Below are 10484 nucleotides of genomic sequence, written 5' to 3' on the forward strand. Positions count from 1 at the left end.
TAGGTTAACCAAAAAGTATTCCAAATAAAAAATTAAGATAAAATTTGCTTATAATATTTCATTATAATTTTCAAATATGAATTTTAAATTTTTATTCTGTGGTATTCTTGCAAATTCTCCACAATTTATAGGCACTTTATGTATAGTTCTGGTCATGTATTATTTAGGAAAATTGTATAAAATATTTTATTTATGAAAACTATATTTTTAGGAATAATATGTAATTTATTTTAGAATATATCTATTTATAAAACTTCATAAAACTGGTTTACTTTTTTTTTTTTTTAGAAACTGTTTATTTTCCATCAACCTTATTTCCATTTTGTTTGCCTTTGTGGAAGAGCAGCTTAAGACCACTCAGTGGTTGTTCCTACCCATTCAGTGGCCTGAGCAGTGGGAGCTGCAGACCAGTCTTCAGGGGCCGGCTGGGCGCTCCAGTCTTCAGTAGGGAACTGCTGAATAGGCACAGAGGGCCCCTGCACGCCTTCAGACCAGTCTGCAACTTCAGGTTGAGTAGCAGTGAACTCAGGAGCTGGAGCAGTCCATTCACCCTGAAATTCCTCCTTGGTCACAGCCTGTTCAGCAGAGACCTGCTCTTCCTTTTCAATCTCTTCAGGATCTCTGTAGAAGTAGAGATCAGGCATGACCTCCCATGGGTGTTCATGGGAAATGGTGCCACACATGCGCAGAACTTCCCTGGCCAGCCTCTACCACATCAGACCCACTGAGTGAGCTCCCTTGTTGTTGAAAGGGATGGCAGTGTCCACATAGTGCAGAGGAGAGTCGGTGTTAGACAGAGCGATGGTAGGCAGGTTAGCATAAGATGTCTCTGTTAAGAGGCTGGTGGTCAGCCCTGGGATCAGTAACCACCAAAAGCCTCAGCTCTTGGAAGGCTGCCTGGATCTGGTTAGTGAAGGTTCTAAGAGTGAAGTGGCCGGCAATGGCAGTGGCCCCAGCAGCAGCAGCAAACTTCAGTATTCCCAGACGATATGACACTGACATCAGCTGGGTTTTCAATGGCAACCACAGCATGAGCTGCCAGCAGAAGCTTCTCCCAAGTTCTCTTCAGATTTATGATGTGAATCCCATCACTTTTCCTTTTGTAGGTGTACTGTTCCATTTGGAAGTCAAGGTTGGTGCCACCTAAGTGGGTTCCTGCTGCAAGGAATTTGAGGACATCTTCCTCCTTCACGCCGGACATCAAGGGCTCCAGACATTGTGAAAATTTCCCTTTACGCGATGATGGGAATGCAAAACAATGCCACATGGACCCTTCCCTGGGTAGCATGGAAAAGGAAAACTGGTTTACTTTTAACTCAATGAATATTAGTGTTTTCAAATATTTCAGAATGAAATGGGGATGTAGATATCACTCTATAAAATTATAGAGGTTTAAATTTCTGCAGTTTTATTTTTTTAATTTATTTTTTAAAAATATTTTATTTATTTACTTAAGAAAAGGAGAGAGAGAGCATGATATCATAGGAGCAGGGGGAGGGGCCGAGGGAGAAGCAGACTCCCCACTGAGCAGGGAGCCCCATACAGGGCTTGTTCCCAAGACCCAGAGATCTTGACCTGAGCCAAGGGCAGATGCTTAATCGACTGAGCCACCCAGGTACTTTTAAATTGCTGCAGTTTAAAATATTATTAATATTCTGTCTCTTTCTTGGTATAGAATTTACAGTTTTGGATAATGTTAACCTGAGTTTTGTCTTTAAAAATGAATTTAACTGAAGGCCACGTCTTGTTGAACAAAATAAACCTTCAGCGACTTGCTTCATACAGACAAACTAACTTTCTATTTTGCTACTCTTGCAGTCTGCATTTTACTTGAGTACCTTACCTGCATTCTATAACTATTAATAAACGTCAACTCACCCTTCCTATCCTACCTTCCTCTGGTTACCAGTGTGGTCGTAGTTAATACCATTTTCACGGAGTATCAGCCAACTCAATGATAAATTCTTAAACAAATACTGACAGGAAAGGTAAAAGAACATCTAGAAGCAAGAAAAGACACAGTATACCTCAGTTACAGCCACGGATATGGTTAATCTTTTAGCCTCCCCATCATGTTTTTGTTTTTGTTTTTTTTAGTGTAACATCATGTCAGCATCTTTAATAGGTCTAATGGGTTATCTTGTATTCTTTATCAATTTCTTGACAAAATTGGCTCCCACTTCTAATCCAGTGTCCTTTTTTATAGCTTCAGTTTCATGAAAGCCAGTTACTACTGGTCTGAGTTCTAGATGTTATTTTATCCTCTTTGTCTATTGTACTATTTATCTTCTACTTATATTAATTCTTTTCCCATACTATGTTGTCCAATTATTCTGTCTCTCAATTACCACCATTGCCCAATTTTATTCTGCTTCCAAATTATCATCAACATGGTCTCTAGAAAATTTTTATTGGATATTTAGGACAAAAAAGTTTATATCACAGGACAGCATACCATTTAAAATCAGATTATAGATATTTATATCTGTTAGATTATCCTCCATGACAAATAACCTAACAACTTTAAGGTAACAATCATTTTATGATTGCTCCTGAGTCTATGGGTTGACCATGTAGTTCTACAACCATCTGTGGGTTGGGTGTTCTAGGATGGCCTTTCCCATCTATTGGGCAGTTGATGTTGGCTATTGGCTATCGTAATGGGGATAATTGGACCATGTGTCTTTTATAATCCAGCAGACTAGCCTTGGCTTTTAACATGATAGCAGCAACAGAATTCTGAAAAGTAGCAAGAGATAAGCCTTTAATAAACAAACACTTTCCAAATTTCTGCTTATGTCAGGTTTGCCATTGACCAAAGCAAGACACATGGCCAAGCCCAGAATCAGTGTGGGAGGGGAATACTCAAGGGCAAGGAAACAGAAAGGAGGATTATTAAGCCAATTTCTAAACAACCTATGAAACACTGTTTGATTTCTATATCTTATTTTAATTGGTCATCTTTCCTCATAGAGCACATGTATTCCATTGCATTGCTGGGCTAACTTCTCTTCCTATGACCTCTTCTCTTTCCACCCTGTCTCAGTAACTCAATCTTGCCCATTCCCTGTTTCTTTATGTTTTGCAAGGTGTTTTATCTCTTTTTAAACTCTTCCTATGTCATCTATTTTAATTATTTTATTTTATTTTAATTCCAGTAGAGTTAACATACAATATTATATTAGCTTCAGGTGCACAATATAGTGATCTTTCTATGTCATCTAAATCTGACTTCCAAAGAACCTAATTTTTGTAAACAAACTTACTGATGACATATGTTTATTAATAATGATAATAAATGATAAGAGTTCAGTAGACAACTCAAATCTTTTTCTCACAGCTAAGCAAATATGAAGATGAAAATGTGAATTCTCACAAAATAGTCATTGTATGACTTTTATGTACTCAGTGTATAAATAAGGCTTAAAATTTATAAACTTATAATAATTCTGGAGGCCCACTAAGGGTTCTCTATTGATGAAAATTTTATAGCATGTTTGGAAAAAAATCTTTCAGAAAATGGATATTCCAAAACAGAAGAAAGACAACTGTTTGATGAGGATAGAAGAAAGCATGAACATTTTGAAATAGTGTTAATTATTATTATTTTTAAAACAAACTCTATAAAAGTGGCCAATTTTATTTTAAAAACTTAAGAGAACTCTGCTGCAGAGTTTTCAAATCTAATTTCCAGTGATGGCAACTCTAAAATCTGCAAAATTTTACTTAATGACTTATTTTATTTGTAGATGTGAAGAAGGGTTGTATACCCAGATCAGGCTCTAAGGGACTTCCCTGCCATACTGAAGTAGCAACCTGAAGATCTGGGTGTAGAATATAAGGTTTCACTTTATGATTCCTATACAGGGAGTAGAGTCTAGTGATCTGATATATGTAGTTATTCAGCAATATAATCAGATGTAATATTTGTATCAATAACAAGTACAATTGAACCTCTCTGATACCCATGGCACTGAGATATGCTTTAGTAGGATTAGCTGATAAAATAAGGGACTCTCCATTTTAATTTGAATTTCAGATAAACAACAAATAATTTTTTAGTCTAAATATGTCCTAAATATTGGGTTGGAGATATCTATCTTTCTATGCTAAGAAATTATTCATCTGAAATTCAAATTTAGGGGAATTCCATATATTTTTTTAAAGATTTATTTATTTGAGAGAGAGTAAAGAGAGTGCACACTCGAGTGGTGGGAAAGGCAGAGGGAGAGAATATTGAAGCAGCCTCCTCGCTGAGTGGGGAGCCCATCGTGAGGTTCAATCTCATGATCCATGGACCCATGAGATCACAGCCTGAGCTGAACCCAAGCGTCAGAGGCTCAACCAACTGAGCCACTTAGGCTCCCTGGAGAATTCCATATTTTTACTTGCTATTTCTGTCAACCCTATCAGCTTAGAACAATATGAAGCTGAAGAGCCAGGAAATAGACATAAAAAGTAATAACATAAGAAAACATATTGTAGCAGTTTAAAAACATATATCCACCAATCACTTGGCACTCCGCTGAGAGGGGGAGTGTATGTCCCTTCCCTTGAATCTGATTAGATTTCAGATTTGCTCGTAACCAAGAGAATGCAGAGGAAATGCTGCTGTATAACTACAGAGGCTGGGACACGGAATGCGCTGCAGTTTCTGCCTTGCTCACGATTAAAGCAGGGAGCGTCCAGATAGAAGACCACGGCTACCCTTAGGCCGTCATACTGTGAGGAAGCCCAGCCCACACGGAGAGGCTCAAATACGCGCTTCAGTTGACAGCCCCTGCTTAAGTCCCACTGAGGTAGCAACTTAGAGCCATAGCAACCATCAGACATGCGAGTGAAATCACCTCCAGATGACTGTAACCCCCAGCCATTAAGAAACTCCCCGCTGAAAGACTGACGTTGTAGAACAGATAAGCCATTCCCACTGTGTGGTATCTGAATTCTTGACTTTCAAAGTCCTAGACCATAATAAAGTGGTTGTGTTAAGCCACTAAGTTTTGGGTAATTTTTTTGTTGTGTAGTAAGAGTAAGTATAATACACACGTGAACAAAGTGAGTGTTTAACATAATGTGTGGTATAGGACTTTAGAGGAGGAAGCAGTCACCAAAAGTTTGGATAGGGTGGGCTCTCCTTTCTGGTGCCTCCCCCCCACTTTAAAGGCAGAGCTTGATGGGCAATATAGGACATGGACAATGAGAAAGGAAAAGCGTGAAAGCAGAGTTAATGGCAAAGATCCTTGTTCTTTTTTCTTCAAAATTCTTTTCTTAGAATAATCGCAATTAAAAATAAACCAGCTTACAAAGCCCTGGAAAAACAGAGTAGGAGCTGAATGGAGAAGAAATAAATTAAACTCCCATCTTAATTTCTGGGCTATGCTTCTGGGCATTTAAAGATGAAGCTATTGTGGTTGTTTGTGCATAGTACTTAATGGTCTTTAGGGAGACTGATAAACTGAGAAATAGCTGCAATAATTTTGGATTAGTGATCCACCAGGATACTTAATTACTTAAATTTCATATTTCTTTAAAATTCTGAAACAAGGGCATTCTAAAATGTTTTCTTAAAAGAACAGAAAAGTTTCCAGGGAGAACAAAGCAATTTGGTGAAAGGAGACTTTTCTTTATGCCTTAATGCTTTTGGAGAAGTCTACAAACTGCCAAACAACCAAAGATAAAAGCAAAAGAGAATATTTGGCCTTTATTCTGTGAAAGGATTTTTTGAGAGGCACCCTGTGTGGATATTATAGGGAAAGATATTGATGGTTGAGTCTTTTTCCTTGAGGACTTCACAATGTCAGCAGATGTTTACACTGTAAAGGATGTTTGTACATTACTCAAAATAAAGCTAAAACCTAGAGTTTCTATTTACATATACAACACAAGAGTCTTTATTTTAGAAGGGGTTGCAGAAACAGCTTCCCTCCTCTCCTTCCTGTATTCTTTCCTCTTTTCCCTTCCCTTGCACCTCTCTGGACCTTCCCAGGACCCTTCAGTACCTGCAGGGAAAACACCCATGCCCAAAGCCAAGTGTTCACTTTCTTTGAACTTCCATAGCTGCCAAATCCCAAGATGGGAAAGAATGCAGATGACTTGATTAGACTTTTGTCTTAGAGAGTTAAGTAACACCCCTTACATATTGTCAGTAAGAAGACTAAATGTTTAAGAAGATGAATGTTCAGTAAGATACGCATTCTTGTATATAAATATACAAGAAGTGATCCTATAAAAAAATGCATTTTTTTTTTTTTAGAAATTAATTTTGGAAATCTGTTTGGGGTCCATTTAATATCTGGTTTATATATGACTAAGAAAAGTCATGCCATGTAGAAACCAAATCTTAGATTAGTCAAAAAGAATTTGAGGAATGCCTTAATAGAGCTTTAGTTTGCAACTAGGACGGTGCTTAAAATATACTGAAAGAAGGAAGCCAGCTGCTAACACAAAGGAGTACTACTCAATAGTCACTGTGTAGGAGTTGTTATGAGGGCTAGAAAGGAGACAGTACAGATATTCAACAATTGCTTAAATCTTTACCAAGAAATACTTTGGGGAACGTGCCATACTTAAACTCTATCTAGAGGTGATCCACATTTTAGGTTTAGAGAGTTATAAGCTGATGGTATTCTCTGAATAATTTGGTAACCTAGGAATGAATAAATTATTTGGGTCAGATTTAATGTACCAAGTATTGAAAGTAAATGAGAAATGAATTTAAGACTAGGTTGTTTAAGAAATATAAGCTCACGGGCGCCTGGGTGGCTCAGTTGGTTAAGCGACTGCCTTCGGCTCAGGTCATGATCCTGGAGTCCTGGGATCGAGTCCCGCATCAGGCTCCCTGCTCAGCAGGGAGTCTGCTTCTCCCTCTGACCCCCCTCCCTCTCATGCTCTCTGTCTCTCATTCTCTCTGTCTCAAATAAATTAAAAAAAAAAAAAGAAAGAAATATAAGCTCACTTTGGAAATAAATCATAGCATAACCTTTGAAAAGAATAACCTCACCTTACTATTTTCACAGATACTTTTTTTTTAAAGATTTTATTTATTTTTGACACAGAGAGAGAGTGTACAAGCAGGGGAAGCAGCAGGCAGAGGGAGAGGGAGAAGCAGGCGGGGCTCGACCCCAGGACCCTGGGAACATGACCTGAGCAGAAGGCAGACGTTTAACCGTTCGAGCCACCCAGGCGCCCCTATTTTCACAGATACTTTTATTTGTAAGCTGAGAAGACTCTATGGTTACACTATATTTATAGATTCAATGATGCTTTGATAAGTTTAATTTTTTAAAGATTTTATTTATTTATTTATTTAGAGGGCATACACATGCAGGGGGTGAGACAGAGGGAGAGGGAGAGAGAGAATCTCAAGCAGACTGTGCACCAAGCACGGAATCTGATACAAGGCTCTATCTCATGATCCTGAAATCATGACCTGAGCTGAAATCAAGAGTTGGACCCCTAACTGACTGAGGCACCCAGGTGCCCCAAGTTTAATTTTTAATAAACAGATAAAAATAAGCAACAAAAGGGACAAGAGAAGGGTAGTTTTGGGTAGAAAAAGCAACTCTCATGCAGTTTCATTTGAAGTTACACAAACACCTGAAAGCACACAGGGAAATACTCAAATTTGCAGATGCCACTAGCTTTTCTGAGTGAAGACTCCTCTACCTATTCAGCTCTCAAAAAACTTTTATTGGATACTTAACATATTCCAGGCATTGTATTAGATAACAGAGATGAAAGGATGAAGGTGATGCAGCCCCTATCTCAAAGGGCATAATCCAAATGGTGGAGACAAATTAGGTAAATATATAACTCCGTCTGATATAACATCCAAGAGATCTGCAAAAATGAATTAGTCACTCTATATAATTATATATCTTTTTAGTATAAGATGCTGCTTGGCAGAAACTCTAAAGGAGTTTTCAAACCCAACATGGATTCTCTCCCACAAGTCTGACTCATCAGGAGAGATTATTCTGTCCTGTGTTGAGTGGAACCACATCATGCTATCTTGGAGCCCAAATTCCTTGAGTACATAGTTGATAAAACCGCACCACAGTGGGCATTCTATTTGATCTCTGCCAATCCTTCCCATTTTTCTGGTCTGGCTATAATGCTCTTCTGTTCACATTCCTGAGACAAGTAATACCTGCTTTCTGATCTTTTAGTAATGAAAGGAGTTTAACCATAACTGGATTCAAGTGCACACTTGGCCAGTTTAATCCCTAGGTTTGATCCCAAGTTCCACCAGCAGGTGGTAGGGAAGTCAAACAGAGTTAACCTGTTGATAATTGTTTTGGGTTGAGACAGCTAGCACAGTAATCATTGTGATACTTCTGAGTAAATAACACCTTCTATGTTTATAACAACACCTGTAGATATTGTTCCCACTTACTTTATTTTACTTGTAAAGTGTGTGTATTTTTTTGAGTCACATTTTTAGTTTCCTAGAATTTTAAGCATTAGCTTTATTATTATTATTTTTAAAGATTTTATTTATTTATTTGACAGAGAGATAGAGAGTACAAGTAGGCAGAGAGGCAGGCAGAGGGAGGAGAAGCAGGCTCACCGCTGAGCTGGGAGCCCGATGTGGGGCTCGATCCCAGGACACTGGGATCATGACCTGAGCCGAAGGCAGACGGTTAACGACTGAGCCACCCATGCGCCCCTAGTGTTATTATTATTGTTAAAAAATACTGTTTGTGAATGTGTACATGTGTGATTTGCCTTACTTAAAGCTTACCTAAAGTAAATACAGTCTTTATATCCAAGAAGAGTATAACTTAAAGGACTGAAAGCACAATTCATATGTGCTAATATTAATATCCAGGAAGATCTTCTTTCTAGAATAAACAAATCTGAGAATGTTGGTTATCATTTTCTATTTCATTCCTTATTCTGCAAATGAACCAAAAGGGACAGGGATTTATTGACCATTGTGATCTGCACATCCTTGGAGACATTCAACTGCTTTTGGCATCCATCACTCCAGGATCCCTTTAGCATCCTCTTTGACATGGAAACAAGTGAACAAACATCAAACACCTATGTGGTTTTTTTTTTTTCCCCGTTCTTTTTCCAAATAATTTTATACAAGTCCCTGCATGTACAAGTTTAAGAGTAAAGAAAACAAAGGTTAATTAGAAGTAGAATATCAAGCTAATTTCCCTTAACTGGCAAACTTTCTGCATGTGTATGGGCCTGTAATTACATTTTTTTTAAAAGATTGATTTATTTATTTGAGGGAGATCCAGTGAAAGAGAGCACGAGTGGGGGTTGGGGGGAAGAAGCATTGGGCTCCCTGCTCAGTGGGGAGTCTGCTTCTTCCTCTCCTTCTGCCTCTATCCCCACTTATGCTTGCTTGCTCTCTCTCTCTCATATAAATAAATAAAATTTAAAAAAATAAAAATTTAATGTTAGGAAATAAAGTTAGCTTGCCTTTACTTATTGCAATCAATATATTTGATTCATGGACTATTTGGCATTAGGCATGTAGTGTCAACTTGAAGTCTGAAAAAATATTTCCTTTTTGAACTCTAGTGATGTGTCATCATAAATTATGTTGTTGAAAAATCATTTGATGGGAAGACAGAGATGGCTTCTGGATCTTCCCAAGTCCCCACATAGAAATAACCCAGCAACTAGACAGCAAAACCAAAAATATTCATGACAACATTTATAATAAAACCAGGTGGCATGATAGTCTCTTGAATTCCAAAACTACAAGCAGGTACAAACCACCAAGAGCAACCATACAAAAGATACTGTCTTATGTTCAGGAGAAAGCAGAGGAAAACAATGGTGAGTCTGAAGGACCTGAGAACAGGAGATCCTAAAATAACCAATTAATATCCACTGGAAAATATAGTGGCGGCAATCTGAGAACCAGAGATGATACTGGGAATGGGTTTTGCCCACTATCAAGAGTGCTGGGGGGATGCCTGTGTGGCTCAGTCAGTTAAGTGTCTGCCTTCCGCTCAGGTCATGATCCTAGGGTCCTGGATGGAGTCCTGCATCGGCTTCTTGCTTGGTGGGGAGCCTGCTTCTCCCCTTGCCTGTGGCTCCCACTGCTTGTGCTCACTCTCTCTCTCTCTTTCTCTGACAAATAAATAAATAAAATCTTAAAAAAACAAACAGAAAAGAATCCTGGGGCCTTCACAGTAAGGCCTAAAAGCATTAGGAAGGCCTAGGGCCTTTAGACTCTTAAAATTGACCAGCTAGAATTCCCTTTCAAGACAGGATCTCACACCAAAGAGAAACTGTTTAGAGTGGATTAAAAGCTGGCCAACAGAGAGACAACCAGAGGACCAAAGGGCAATGTTTAGGTAAGATTTGGGGAGGAGACAGAGACAGGAAATCTCAGCAAGCTGCCTTATTATTTAACAGTATACAAACAACAGAACATGGAATTCTAAAAGAATAGCTGAATTCTAAAAATTCATGAAAACCAATTTTACATAAAATACCCAGAAACTATTGAGGTT

At 38.3% G+C, this 10484-nt stretch overlaps 1 pseudogene; it reads right to left on the reverse strand.

The window, feature by feature from the left end:
- Positions 1-347: 347 nt before the first annotated feature.
- On the reverse strand, positions 348-1217 carry LOC118011796 (annotated as a pseudogene).
- Between the last annotated feature and the right edge of the window lie 9267 nt (positions 1218-10484).

Source organism: Mirounga leonina, unplaced genomic scaffold, assembly GCF_011800145.1.
Source record: "Mirounga leonina isolate KUSES-001 unplaced genomic scaffold, KU_Mleo_1.0 Mir_151, whole genome shotgun sequence".
Taxonomy (NCBI): domain Eukaryota; kingdom Metazoa; phylum Chordata; class Mammalia; order Carnivora; family Phocidae; genus Mirounga; species Mirounga leonina.